The sequence below is a fragment of the Eschscholzia californica genome, unplaced genomic scaffold, assembly GCF_041429995.1.
Source record: "Eschscholzia californica isolate CP2 unplaced genomic scaffold, dmEscCali1.0.p SCAF_1, whole genome shotgun sequence".
Classification (NCBI taxonomy): Eukaryota; Viridiplantae; Streptophyta; class Magnoliopsida; order Ranunculales; family Papaveraceae; genus Eschscholzia; species Eschscholzia californica.
Genome location: NW_028238198.1, coordinates 60,648,008 through 60,662,877, shown reverse-complemented (window position 1 = coordinate 60,662,877; position 14,870 = coordinate 60,648,008). Strand labels below are relative to the sequence as shown.

The following is a 14,870-nucleotide window of genomic DNA, read 5'->3' as shown; positions in this document are numbered from 1 at the left end:
AACAAATTTTGTTTTTGGAAACTAGGGTTTTGGAAACCCTAGTGTCCGGCCAGGAAGCTTCCTGGCCGGACAGAAGCTGTTGGACGCGTCCAGAGCAGCTGCTGAGACGCGTCTTGGAGACGCGTCCAGGTCGAGTCTAGGACCCGACCACCAGCTGCGGTGGAAGCATCTGGACGCGTCTTGGAGACGCGTCCAGAGCGGCTGGGGACGCGTCTTAAGACGCGACCAGAAGCTGCACTGGTAGCTTCTGGACGCGTCTAAGACGCGTCCAGAGCTCTCGACTAGACACGTCTTGGAGATGCGTCTAAGAGGTTCTGGGTGTCTCGGACTAGGTTCGAGACACCTAGTGCTGGTCCAGTCCAGCACCAGACGCGTCTGGTACATGGACTAGCGTCCTGGCTTCGGCCAGGACGAGACCAGGCCTTGATAGGCCTCGTCCTGGACATGCCGGCCCTACGGGCCGTGCTATGTCTGCACCTTGTCCGAGCCCTTTTGTGGGCTTGGGCCGGGACTTGTCTAGGACTTGTCCCAGGCTTTTTCGAGGCTTTTCGGACCACGAAAAGGGACCATCATTCGAGTGGGAGTTTTTGCCAAATTTTCTTCCGATTCCAACCAAATAATTCCAAAATTAATCTGGGCCATCCAGAAGGCCAAAACGAATTTCTCTTTAAATTGATTTATGAAATCGTTAAGATTCGAACCAATATTTTTTCCGAAATTGACCCGGGCTTTCAAAACCCGAAATGGAGTTTTTCTTAAAATTGATTTTAGAAATCATAAAAGATAAAATCGGAACGGACCATTAATCGAATTTTTCGAATTTGGACTTGAGGTCCGTAATGTGACATGTGATGTCGGCAAAAGTGTTTCCCAAGATAATCATGCATATATAATTCTTAGCCTTAATATATTATATGAATGCATGTGATGTGAATGCGGGGAACTAGTATGGTCATAGATTTGTTTCAATATTCTTGTTTTAAGCACGGATGGGTGCATATTTGTAATTAATTTTAATTTCAAGTTTATACGATCTGCGAATCGTTAAAGTCTTGTAATTAGAGTTTAGGGTCTATGAGTCCATTGAAGAAACTCAAGGAAGGAATCCAAAGGCGAGTGGGAGAAATCAATGGAGGTTCCAAAGATGGAGATCTAGACGAACCAAAAGGCGAAACAAGAAGCAAACCAAAGGAGATTAGATCTTCTAGGTTAGGGGCCATACTAGCATCCATGTCTGCTTGATTTATTTTCTCGCACGCATTTACTTACTTATGTACGCTTTATGTCGTGGATGTTAGTTAGGCTAAATAGTTCACTATAACAAACGCCAGACTAGCGTAAAAGCCCCCAAAACGTAATCTTGAGTAATCGCCTATCCAGATTAAGACACTCGTTGCGCCCTTGTTCGAGGAAAGTGGGTCGGCCTTCGCAGAGTACCTCCTCTACCTTGGGACAATGCGGGTAGGTCTATAGAAGAGGCCTACACGTCTAAATGGTTCTACTCAACGAGATCAGCAAGAGAGTCTTGGATACTCGAGGCAAAAGGATAGATTAGTCATTCATTAATGAAATCTATCAACCAAGAGTCATAAGGTATGATCAGTGAAGTGGTTCACTCATCAGGAACAACGGAGTCAAAGGGTAGGGCCTTCGTCCGCTTTACTCCGAAGAACTGGGATCTTGGAATCACTTATTCAATCGGGGACGATTTGTATTGAATAATATGGGAAAACTAAGTTTTTCAAAACAATAACGAGTTTTAAAACTTTGCCATTTCTTTTATGTAGTTTTAAGATGACACATGAAAACGGTTTCAACATTGAATCACACCTAAGGGAGGTGCTGATCAACTTCCTAGAATGGAAGAATAAATCCGAGAATAGTTCTCAGATTCAAAAGGAAAGCGTCTAGAATACCCAATCCCAATGTTGACTCATACCAGATAAGGTCAAAAGCCATTTGCAAGCAATCATATAACATTATCTTTGGAAGAGTAATGGATGCTAGCACGACCATTAAGACAAACTGAGGAAGAGGTTCCTACAGAAGTCACAAATGGAGAGGTACGAGACCTCCAAGGCAATCTGAATGCCATCCTAATGGAAGACAACAGAATTCATCTATCACCCAATTCAATATCGATTGAACAAAGATAGATAAGACCTTAGATGAGTCACTCAGATTGTTATGAACAACTGAGCAAAACACACGGGAACATTGACTCTAAGAAACAGTTCTTGAGATTCAATGGAAGGAATCTAAGAAAGAGTTCTTGAGATTCAAAAGGGCAAAGGGTTAGTAAAGTGAGAAAAAACATGTGATCAAAGAAAAAGGAAACAGTTGCTGAGTATATGATCAAGAATATTCCTCATTACTGTGAATGTTTCCAAACAATGGCTAGACCATTTAAGAGGAAACTACCTTTAGCACCTGGAGGACAAAAGGAATGAAATTATGAATTCCGGTTCCAGTATCCTTGTTAACAAAGTTAAACAAGTTTCATAGAATTCCTTCATCAGGTATTTAAGACCAGATGAGCGGCTCAGTGGGAGCTTAAGGGAATTACATACTTGACCAAAAAGAAGTAATGATCCAAGAGGGAGCAGAAGCAGTAATGCTAGGGATGCTGAAAGGGATCAAAGTCTTCTTTTAGACACTGTCTAGCTTAGAACTTAATAGTGATTATTTGTTATTCTAGAAACATCTGATGTTTTAAACCAGTGGTAAATTAACTAAAGGTTAACATTAATAATGGCTGATATCAAGAGATTCAAACTCATTAACTTCAGCATTGTCAATTAGGTCTTAAGGACTAAATTGACATAGTCACCCTTTTCAAAAGGCATAGAGACTAGTAATCTATTAGGACTTATACATTGTTATGCAGACCTATAAGTTTACTTGGAGAAGCTAACAAGAGAAGCTTCAATACGTACTCTGACAAGTTCATTAAGTATGGAAACGTACAAATCATAAAGTATAAGTCGGAATGTTTGAAAGGTTCAAACAGAGTACAAACCAAAGTAAAGAATCATTTTTCACAAGAGAGTTTAAGTCATCCGATTAGATTGGAGTGGTAAAAACTTGAGTCAAATACTTGATAACCATAAAAGGAGTTGAGAAACCGTTTCCCAACTAGCTACATGGAACACATCTGAGGGATGATGGATTCAGTGGGAGTAATCGAACACTGCTATGCATGATTCATGATGGGTTTAAGCCAGTCTTCCGAATATTTTTGGGATATATTCCAGAAATGATTGTTTTCACAGTTACCAAAGTCCGTCTAACAGCTAAGCTTGTAAAAGCATTACAAAATTAGCTACAAGTCTGACGCAATTTCTTTAGAAGAAATTTGGGCTTCTTCCACAACCAATCAAGAGAACAAAGTGTTTGTTGCTCATGATAGTATTCTTGTAGTAATTAGCACACCTAGTAGTCTAGGAGAAAAGTACTAATTATTACAAGAATAAGTGGGAGAAAAGTACAAGTCGATTTAATTCGATCATGAGAAAAATCATGAAGGGTCATGAAGAACAATCATGAAACTTGTACAAGACGATTAAATTCGACCAAGAGCAACAAACTTCGGCTCCTCGGAAAAGGAAAGGTGTCTTTAAAAGAATATCTCAAAGTAGTTGAGAAAACTCCAAATTGTTGTTCAAAAGCCCTAAAAGGTTAAAAGTAAAATCTCAATGACTTGGAAAATAAAGGTTATTTTTGAAGAGATAAAAGACCTGCGCAGAAACGGAAACTGACTCTAGATTTTGGCTAGAAGCCAAAATCATCATGGAATCCATATCTCGTCAAGACATGAAGCTTGATAATTTAAGTCAACGAAAAACCTAAATTGGTTTTCCAAAGTAGAAAACTGAGAAGGATGGAAACATTCATGTTTCCCGAAACTAGACAAGAAGAATAAGATTCTTCCAATCAAGTTATGTCCATAAGCATGCTTCAGAAATCCATCGACGGATTAAAAGCACGGAAGAGTTAGAATCTTCAATTCAAAGAGGCAATCAAAGAAGTTTGATTCTTGAGGAATGAAGAAAAATCTTGAATCACGAGTTTTAAGAAGTTAAGTGGGAGAAACAAACCTTCCGGGTCCGTATGCAGAGTACATATAAAAGATTGAGTACGACATAAGATGTTGTGTAACAGTGAACACACTAACTCAATAAAAGGACCACACAAAAGGATGAAATGCCATTTTTGGGCATCTGAAGATCTATAAGCATAGATCAAAAAGATGATAGGATTAGAGAGACTCAGTACGCTGAGATGCTTGAGATCCGAAACAGAAAATCTAAGACTCGGAAAAGTCTAAAAGAATTTCGACCCAAAACTCATGACAAAGAGCGTTGCCAAATCGGAGTTTGAAAAGACACCGATGGAGCAAACACGCATGAGAGAGACGTTTATGTTTGAAAACATAAATCAAGTCATGTTGAACGTGATGAGCATTTAGACATTCAATTCGGATTGGAATCTCGAAACACTACAAAAACATCCTAGAAGGCTAAAGGATGAAAGTAGTACAAATAGTCATCGTAGCAAACTTCCAGATATGGAAGGAAAGTAGGCTTAATTTGACCATATCCATCACTAATTTGACCAAGTCTGTACATTTGTCGGTATTCTCCTAATGTCGTATGAGATCGATCAGGCTCATATGGACCATCTCTACACATTTGTTGATAATCTCCAAATGTGATACCAGGTCGGTTAGGCTCATTTCTACACATTTGTTGGTATTCCCCGAAGGTCATACCAGGTCGATTAGGCTCAACTTTCCTATTCCCCTCGTTAAGTCGTTGATAATCTCTTAGAGTCATACCACGTCGATTAAGCCAGTTTTTACGCAACTGTCGGTATTCTTTGAACGTTATATCAGGTCGGTTGATGACGGGTCCCTTTAGATCAATGTCATCATCATCAACAGGGTACGTCCAACCATTAGAAAAATGTGCCATGATAGTAAGGCACGATCACAAGATGAGAATTGACTCTTACAAAACTACACTTGATTCCTTTCTTTCAGTCCTATATTTTTTTTTAAACACGAAAATCGAGGAAGCACTACGAAGATCCTAGAAGGAAAACAACCACAATCAAGCTGACTCAACCAAGCAACCTAAAGAAAATCTAGACGACAGACAGGTTGGTCAATTTCACTTATAAATCTAGACAGCTCCTACTTCGTAACAAAGCTTGAACTATGATTGTTATAAGGGTTACTCTGTCAAAGTACTATGGTCAAACAATTGTCCAGGTGACAGCCAACTATGAAAAATTGCAACCGTCCAACCTGAGGCAACGTTTCTTCTTCTCGAGGCGGTCTTTTTTAAAGAATCGTATGACACTTTCCCTTTTGGAATGCCCAAATAAAAATCGAGTTCCTGGATTGTTTTAAAGATCCTATGAGCTCGATACCCTAAGACCAATGTCTAAACCAGATTTTAATTTTAAGTGAGGTTTGGGATTCGCAAAGTTGTTTCCTAAATGGGCAAGAGATCGGTGATGAAATCCGACTCCTATCTTGTAATGGGGTTTGTGCCCTTACTAAAGACGATTAAACTAAGCAGTTCGTCAAATCAATTAGGCACACAAAACACATACAAGGACCCACTGACAGGGGATTCGTGGGAGATCAGAAAAGTTACCTCCCGTTGAAGACGAACGACGACCTTTGTAGACGACCCGGGCCATTCTTCCCTTAAGTGTCCGAACCCGAGGCTTCGTTAGATTTTCGGTTACAATTTTAAAGCCCTCTAATTTAGGGTCAAAACTTTAATCCAAAAAAATAAAATTAAGAAAGTCTAAAGTCTCTCTTTCTCACCGAAATAAATACAAAAAATAAAAAAAAATGTAAATTTCTTCTTTTGAGGTCCTCCTCCTTGTTGCACCTCCTCTTTAGCTCCTTAGTGCTCTACACACCAAAAATAGAAAAGCAAGTCAAAGTATTCAAATAGTCAAAACTTACCAAAAATAAAAAACTTTCCAAGTTTAGAAAAAAATTTAAAACTAGTCCTCGGCAGCGGCGCCAAAAACTTGACGGGCCTAGAAAGTTTCCTAAATAGGTATACACCTGCAAGTGCACGGGTGTCAAGTTGTAATATTTCCAGAAAGACCGGTTCGTTCCTCGAAGACTAGTTAAACTTAGGGTTATTTCCCTAATAGCCCCCAACTTTGTGACCAGCTTCCCGCTTGGCCCCCTAAATTAGCAAAAATACCCATATGGCCCCCTCTTTCTGTTACTCTCTCTCCTCCATCTTTTTTTCTCTCTCTGCCAAGTCACGCCACATCATCATCTTCTCCGGCATATTCAATTTTGTATTTTTTTTATTCTCTCTCTCTCTAAAAAAAAAAAAATTTTTTTCTCTGACATCTCTCTCTCTAAACTCCGGCGAAGGGGGTTTCCCTTGGCATTTTGATAACCGAAGGTTACATTATTAGTTTTCTGTTCCCTTGGCATTTTGAAATTTTTTTTTTCATCACGAACAGACCTCCGGCGAAGGGAAACCCCCTTCGCCGGAGTTTAGAGAGAGAGAGATGTGAGAGAACTTTTTTGTTTTTTTTAGAGGGAGAGAGAATAAAAAAATATAAAAAATTGAAGGTCGCCTGTGATGCCCCGTGTCCCAAAATAGACACGACCACGCCCCGGCAATTCACAGACGAGACTAAAATCCGGCAGAGTCTCCTCTGTAAATCGAACCGGTCGCACCTGTAAACTTGTCATGCAAACCATACATTCGCATACACAAAGAGATAAACTATCGAGCGGAAGCTAAACAAACTCAACTCAGTTTCGGGTCGGAACCCGAACCACAAAAATATAAAAGCCTCATAAACAACGACACAATCTATAAACAACTCTAAGTGTTATGTATATACATATTAGAGTTTGGTTTCTGCAATAAGTACATAACTTTAAAATAATGGAAAGCCAATAAACGAAAACCAAAGAAAACGACGCAACACCTCTAGCCTCATCAGACAAGATCACCGGCTGGAATACAACTCCGCCTCGAGGCTACAACCAAGCACCTGTAAACTAACAACTGGTAGGGGGTCAGAATACTCACCGACACGAGTTATTCTGGTAGAAGACCAATCCAAAACCCATCACGTTTTCAAAAGTTCATTTACTAAGTTGTAAACATCATGACAAAATGAGTTATCAAACCAGTTACCATATATACTATATACAAAACCATTTTCCTTAATCTAGCAAGCAATAGCAGTGATTAGCTGCCCACCCATGGTGCGTTCCCAATAAGAGGAGAGTTCCTCAGGAGAGCCTAGAGTGCGTTAGATAGTACCAGCCCATTTATGGCACTAGCTAATGCACTACGTCTCCTCGAGAAAGAGACTTACCCCTAGCCGGTAAGCCCCTCTCCCACTAAGGGACTCCGCAATCATTGAAGAGTTTACCTCATGATACATATATACCTTAAGTATCTAAATACGTTTTAGATCACCGAGTTCGAATAAGAGAGCCGTCCCCCAATACCCATGGAAGGACCTGAACCTCATTCTCTTCGGTACCCCGTCATGCATCTAATGCGATCTTTCAAAATCAGTTTCATTCGTATATCAAAACCACATTCTCATATTCGATTCAAATCAGTTTCATTCGTATATCAAAATCCATATTCTCATTCGATTCATTATCTTATCAAACACGGAAGTGGAACAACCAAAAGTCATATCGCCACAAAGCAGAGGGATTCCCAATCAATGTCACCTCCCAGACGAGCGGTCAGGAGTACGTCCCTAAGCCTCGAACTGGTGGCACGAGCACCAATGGCCAGCAAGTGAAGCACTCTACTCCCACAGGTCTCATGACTAGTGTCGTCCACCTCACCGGTCTCATACGGAACACAACCATGTCCACATGTCATCCTACCCTCAATGGCTACGTGCCCGTAGGTTGACATAATCCGCAGTCGGGTACATACAAGAAAATCCCAGTAGTTCACAATCATCGTAAAATCAGTTCGAAAGCATTTCTCGTATCACAACAAACCATTCCAGCATATTTCAGTTCATCACATAAATTTGAGTTTCATGCTACCTAAACTCTAGTTATAATGGCGCATATAACTATAGAATCTAGCATATTCATTATCTATAAAACCATGCTGGATCAAGGATTCAGAACCCCTACCTCAGTCCTTGCATCACCAAAGACCTCCCTCCCGCCTACCAGACGACCTAATTCCTCCTCATTCGCATACTCTGGAATAAGGAAGAATAACCAAAAAATCGGATAGAAACATTAGGTTCTAAACGAAGAACCTTCGTTCAATAAAGAAAATATCAAAGAGAAAACGATGAAAACTTAAAACACGACAACAATCAATAACGCTGGAAGACTTCGAATAATCTATTTGATCTCTAACTTTCATAGCCATGTCCACTGAATACTTGAAATGCATACCAACCGACCAACCGACTTCCCATAAATTCTATTTTTCATGTTAGAGGCTTCATAAGCTGACAAATCATATAATGAATTCCATACTATAAATCTATAGCTGAAACTGTCCATTTATATGAAATATGAAAAAATTCGGGTAACTATCTCTAATCCAATTTTATTCCAAAAACTAGTCCAAATGTGAAATTCGAGTCGTAAAATAATTCGGCAGCACTTCGTCTATATATGGTCACCCCAATATAGTCTATAACATTCTAAACATGATCCTGAACATAAATCATTAGAAGAAATCGAATAATAATTGTCTAAATAGCTCCAAATTTCGATCCCAAATGAAATTAGTACAACTATATAGTTATCGAAATAACCATCCAATAACCATCAAATTTGGACGAAATTGAAAATTCTGAACGGATAGATATGTAAAGCAAGTCGAATAGAATTACCTGGAAGAAGTTTCGCTGAATTCCGACGACCAAATACGAAGAAATCAAAGAGCGAAAATCGAACGGACAAAACCACCCAAACTGCTCGAACTCCTGTTGGAATGTTTCAAAACCATGGAGTTGGATAAGTGCCCCTTATTTCAATTCACTTTCTTTATTTCTATTCAAGAGAAAATGGTGGGTGACGTGCCAAAATAATAGATTCCAATAGTGGATTGTATCACCAAATATAAAGTGGCATGTGACTAAATTGTGTTTTAGTCCCTAACTCTTTAGATACCGCATTAACAACTCCCACCATTTTTCTTCTCAACTAATTCAATCCCATTATTTACTTTATAACCCTTGGTTTAACCATTTCTTCTTTTGTTTTTCATTCCACAACTAATCATGAATAAAATGTATAGTCCTTATTAATTTGATAAAAAGAAAATTACTGAAAATAAAACGATAGCTAAACCATGTCTGATCTTTCCACGTGACCAATCAAAATTCATTTTTTCTCGATATCCATCTAACAAATATTCCTCCAAACCCTAACCCCAATTGACATGATCGAACAGAGAAAGAAGAAAATTCTGATCTTGTTTCTTACTTTTGAATAAGTCCCAATGAAATCTCAGTTTAGTCCCTGGTTTTGTCCCGATTGCAAAATACCCACTAAATTGTCCTCTTTGCTGATTTGGCCCTTCTTTTGACTTCACCCAATTGTTGAATAGTTCCTAAACCAACCTTTTAGAACACGGTATGTTACAATCCTCCCCCCTTAAAGAAATTTCGTTCCCGAAATTTAGATCAGCTCACAAATTATCCTAAAGTATCCCTCGAATTAAATCGTTTTCCTTTAAAGACTTCTTAACCAGATCATATCACAACTCTTCTTTATCATTTTATACTATAATGGTTAACTTTTGACACCATAGATTGATTCTCTACGAGTTTCTCTTCTCACAATAACTTATGAATTTATTCAGATGACATGGTGTCTTTCACCATCCTTACATCCTTCACGCAGCTGAATCTTCGAACCTCTCTACTACCCTCATGTATCCTTCTTGAAGTTATGGTCACTCCATTGTGGTCACAATACATCTCCAGTGGTTTAATCAGTAGCTTCTTCGTTACTCGATGGCATTTCTCACATTTCCGGTTCGCCTAGGGTAGCTACTCCTGGCAATGCCTTCATATGAAAATCACCTACTCGAGTGACTTAGGCTCACAAATTTTCACCACTAGTCCATCGATCTTGAAAAAGTTGACCACATATTTTAATCCCTACCTAAATAAACCAATATGTTGCAAAATTCTTTAACAGTTCGTTGTTATCGATCGTTGTAAACTTGTGTACTGGCAAATACCAATCACACTTAACCTCCTCGTACACTCTTCGACACTTCAACATCTTCAATATGTCGACCTATCCAAAATTTATCATCAAAACCTCTTAACCCTTGGTTATCCTCTTATAACATCTTGTACATCAATGAAGGAAATACGTAACCATCTTAAACCATGCTCCGAGTCTTCCTTTTGCGAGTAAACCGACGTAAGAAAACGAGAATCACAAAGAAAACGAAACAAAATCAAATACTATATATCATCTTTTATTCTTGGTAGTTATTAATCTTGAAGCTTTTAGACACCTAGTCTTGTCATTTTTTATCTTCCCCTAAAGTCTAGAGCAGTCAATGCTCTAAACTATACACGACTTATCGGACACCAGAACTAACTGCTATGATATAGGTCACCAGAACTAACTGCTCTGATATAGGTCACCAGAACTAACTGCTCTGATACCAACTGTGACGGCCCGTGTCCCAAAATAGACACGACCACGCCCCGACAATTCACAGACGAGACTAAAATCCGGCAGAGTCTCTTCTGTAAATCGAACCGGTCGCACCTGTAAACATGTCATGCAAACCATACATTCCCATACACAAAGAGATAAACTATCGAGCGGAAGCTAAACAAACTCAACTCAGTTTCGGGTCGGAACCCGAACCACAAAAATATAAAAGCCTCATAAACAACGACACAATCTATAAACAACTCTAAGTGTTATGTATATACATATTAGAGTTTGGTTTCTGCAATAAGTACATAACTTTAAAATAATGGAAAGCCAATAAACGAAAACCAAAGAAAACGACGCAACACCTCTAGCCTCGTCAGACAAGATCACCGGCTGGAATACAACTCCGCCTCGAGGCTACAACCAAGCACCTGTAAACTAACAACTGGTAGGGGGTCAGAATACTCACCGACACGAGTTATTCTGGTAGAAGACCAATCCAAAACCCATCACGTTTTCAAAAGTTCATTTACTAAGTTGTAAACATCATGACAAAACGAGTTATCAAACCAGTTACCATATATACTATATACAAAACCATTTTCCTTAATCTAGCAAGCAATAGCAGTGATTAGCTGCCCACCCATGGTGCGCTCCCAATAAGAGGAGAGTTCCTCAGGAGAGCCTAGAGTGCGTTAGATAGTACCAGCCCATTTATGGCACTAGCTAATGCACTACGTCTCCTCGAGAAAGAGACTTACCCCTAGCCGGTAAGCCCCTCTCCCACTAAGGGACTCCGCAATCATTGAAGAGTTTACCTCATGATACATATATATCTTAAGTATCTAAATACGTTTTAGATCACCGAGTTCGAATAAGAGAGCCGTCCCCCAATACCCATGGAAGGACCTGAACCTCATTCTCTTCGGTACCCTGTCATGCATCTAATGCGATCTTTCAAAATCAGTTTCATTCGTATATCAAAACCACATTCTCATATTCGATTCAAATCAGTTTCATTCGTATATCAAAATCCATATTCTCATTTGATTCATTATCTTATCAAACACGGAAGTGGAACAACCAAAAGTCATATCGCCACAAAGCAGAGGGATTCCCAATCAATGTCACCTCCCAGACGAGCGGTCAGGAGTACGTCCCTAAGCCTCGAACTGGAGGCACGAGCACCAATGGCCAGGAAGTGAAGCACTCTACTCCCACAGGTCTCATGACTAGTGTCGTCCACCTCACCGGTCTCACACGGATCACAACCGTGTCCACATGTCATCCTACCCTCAATGGCTACGTGCCCGTAGGTTGACATAATCCGCAGTCGGGTACATACAAGAAAATCCCAGTAGTTCACAATCATCGTAAAATCAGTTCGAAAGCATTTCTCGTATCACAACAAACCATTCAAGCATATTTCAGTTCATCACATAAATTTGAGTTTCATGCTACCTAAACTCTAGTTATAATGGCGCATATATAACTATAGAATCTAGCATATTCATTATCTATAAAACAATGCTGGATCAAGGATTCAGAACCCCTACCTCAGTCCTTGCATCACCAAAGACCTCCCTCCCGCCTACCAGACGACCTAATTCCTCCTCATTCGCATACTCTGGAATAAGGAAGAATAACCAAAAAATCTGATAGAAACATTAGGTTCTAAACGAAGAACCTTCGTTCAATAAAGAAAATATCAAAGAGAAAACGATGAAAACTTAAAACACGACAACAATCAATAACGCTGGAAGACTTCGAATAATCGATTTGATCTCTAACTTTCATAGCCATGTCCACTGAATACTTGAAATGCATACCAACCGACCAACCGACTTCCCATAAATTCTATTTTTCATGTTAGAGGCTTCATAAGCTGACAAATCATATAATGAATTCCATACTATAAATCTATAGCTGAAACTGTCCATTTATATGAAATATGAAAAAATTCGGGTAACTATCTCTAATCCAATTTATTCCAAAAACTAGTCCAAATGTGAAATTCGAGTCGTAAAATAATTCGGCAGCACTTCGTCTATATATGGTCACCCCAATATAGTCTATAACATTCTAAACATGATCCTGAACATAAATCATTAGAAGAAATCGAATAATAATTGTCTAAATAGCTCCAAATTTCGATCCCAAATGAAATTAGTACAACTATATAGTTATCGAAATAACCATCCAATAACCATCAAATTTGGACGAAATTGAAAATTCTGAACGGATAGATATGTAGAGCAAGTCGAATAGAATTACCTGGAAGAAGTTTCGCTGAATTCCGACGACCAAATACGAAGAAATCAAAGAGCGAAAATCGAACGGACAAAACCACCCAAACTGCTCGAACTCCTGTTGGAATGTTTCAAAACCATGGAGTTGGATAAGTGCCCCTTATTTCAATTCACTTTCTTTATTTCTATTCAAGAGAAAATGGTGGGTGACGTGCCAAAATAATAGATTCCAATAGTGGATTGTATCACCAAATATAAAGTGGCATGTGACTAAATTGTGTTTTAGTCCCTAACTCTTTAGATACCGCATTAACAACTCCCACCATTTTTCTTCTCAACTAATTCAATCCCATTATTTACTTTATAACCCTTGGTTTAACCATTTCTTCTTTTGTTTATCATTCCACAACTAATCATGAATAAAATGTATAGTCCTTATTAATTTGATAAAAAGAAAATTACTGAAAACAAAACGATAGCTAAACCATGTCCGATCTTTCCACGTGACCAATCAAAATTCATTTTTTCTCGATATCCATCTAACAAATATTCCTCCAAACCCTAACCCCAATTGACATGATCGAACAGAGAAAGAAGAAAATTCTGATCTTGTTTCTTACTTTTGAAAAAGTCCCAATGAAATCTCAGTTTAGTCCCTGGTTTTGTCTCGATTGCAAAATACCCACTAAATTGTCCTCTTTGTTGATTTGGCCCTTCTTTTGACTTCACCCAATTGTTGAATAGTTCCTAAACCAACCTTTTAAAACACGGGATGTTACATCGCCGGCCGAAAATTTGGCCGGCCGGCGACCTATGCCGGAGAAGATGATGATGTGGCGTGATAGATGATGTGGCGTGATAGATGATGTGGCGTGACTTGGCAGAGAGAGAAAAAAAGATGGAGGAGAGAGAGTAACGGAAAGTTAAAGATAACTGAAAAAGGGGGCCATATGAGTATTTTTGCTAATTAAGGGGGCCAAGCGGGAAGCTGGTCACAAAGTTGGGGGCTATTAGGGAAATAATCCTTAAACTTATTCTAAAACTAGGAAGCAATAACATTTTTCAAGTGTTTTGATTTTGGTTTTAAAATGAATAAGATATTATAATAAAATAACGGAAATGAAAATAAATACAAATGATACAAGGAACTCAAATGGGGGAGAGTCTGGGTTTTCTGAATTCACCACATAAAATCATTTTTAAGAACAAATATTTAGACAAAATAAATCACTTTCTTTTTATAACTCAGAATTTCGGATAATGAACTATCTTAATTCCGGGAGATGTTTTCGTTAAAACTAGATTAAAATTTTGAACATGGTTTCATCATCTACCCTAGATAGAGAATTAGCTACTCATAATACGAGATTATATTATAAAGAATAAAAGAGAAATAGGGAGGAAAATTGAACTTTTCTCACTGATTTTCCAATGGCAGCCAAACGCCACCTAAGAAAAATAATTTTCTCGTCTTCTCGGAAGTATTTTCGCTCTGGGAAAATTATTTTCCAACCAATTTTCTCGTCTTCCCCAAATGATCTCTCTCTCTCTTCCTCTACTGTTTTTCAATTCTTCTAACCTTTCTATCATTAAACTATAAGAACAAGAAAATACAGAAAGAGTTTGAATGAATACTGAATTAAACTTCTGATTTCTCTACAGTAACGAAATTAATCAATCTCTCTTCTCATTGTCTGTTTCATATATATTTCTCTTCATACACATCTCTCTTCTCACTCCCTGTTCCTCTCTCTGATTTTTTTATCTAAGAAAACAGTAAGAAAAAGAAGAATAAAACTTCTATCTCTCACTACAATGGATATGTTCTTCTCTCTCTTTACAAATATAATTCTTGAAGCTCAGAGAAGAGGAGAAGAACAGAGCTTAATTGATGGTTCTAGTTCCCCTCCAAAGATGAGATGACGTCAACCCCTGTT

At 38.6% G+C, this 14,870-nt stretch overlaps 2 long non-coding RNA genes across 2 annotated transcripts; both read right to left on the bottom strand.

Moving 5' to 3' along the window:
* Nucleotides 1-6,523: 6,523 nt before the first annotated feature.
* LOC147567972 (uncharacterized) lies at nt 6,524-8,980 on the bottom strand. Its single transcript, XR_015238011.1, has 3 exons — nt 8,890-8,980; nt 8,171-8,241; nt 6,524-7,061 (listed from the first exon to the last, which is right to left on the bottom strand). It is a non-coding gene; the product is annotated as an uncharacterized LOC147567972 (long non-coding RNA).
* A 1,894-nt stretch (nt 8,981-10,874) lies between these two features.
* Nucleotides 10,875-13,160, bottom strand: LOC147567971 (uncharacterized). Its single transcript, XR_015230920.1, has 3 exons — nt 12,959-13,160; nt 12,241-12,311; nt 10,875-11,129 (listed from the first exon to the last, which is right to left on the bottom strand). It is a non-coding gene; the product is annotated as an uncharacterized LOC147567971 (long non-coding RNA).
* Nucleotides 13,161-14,870: the final 1,710 nt, after the last annotated feature.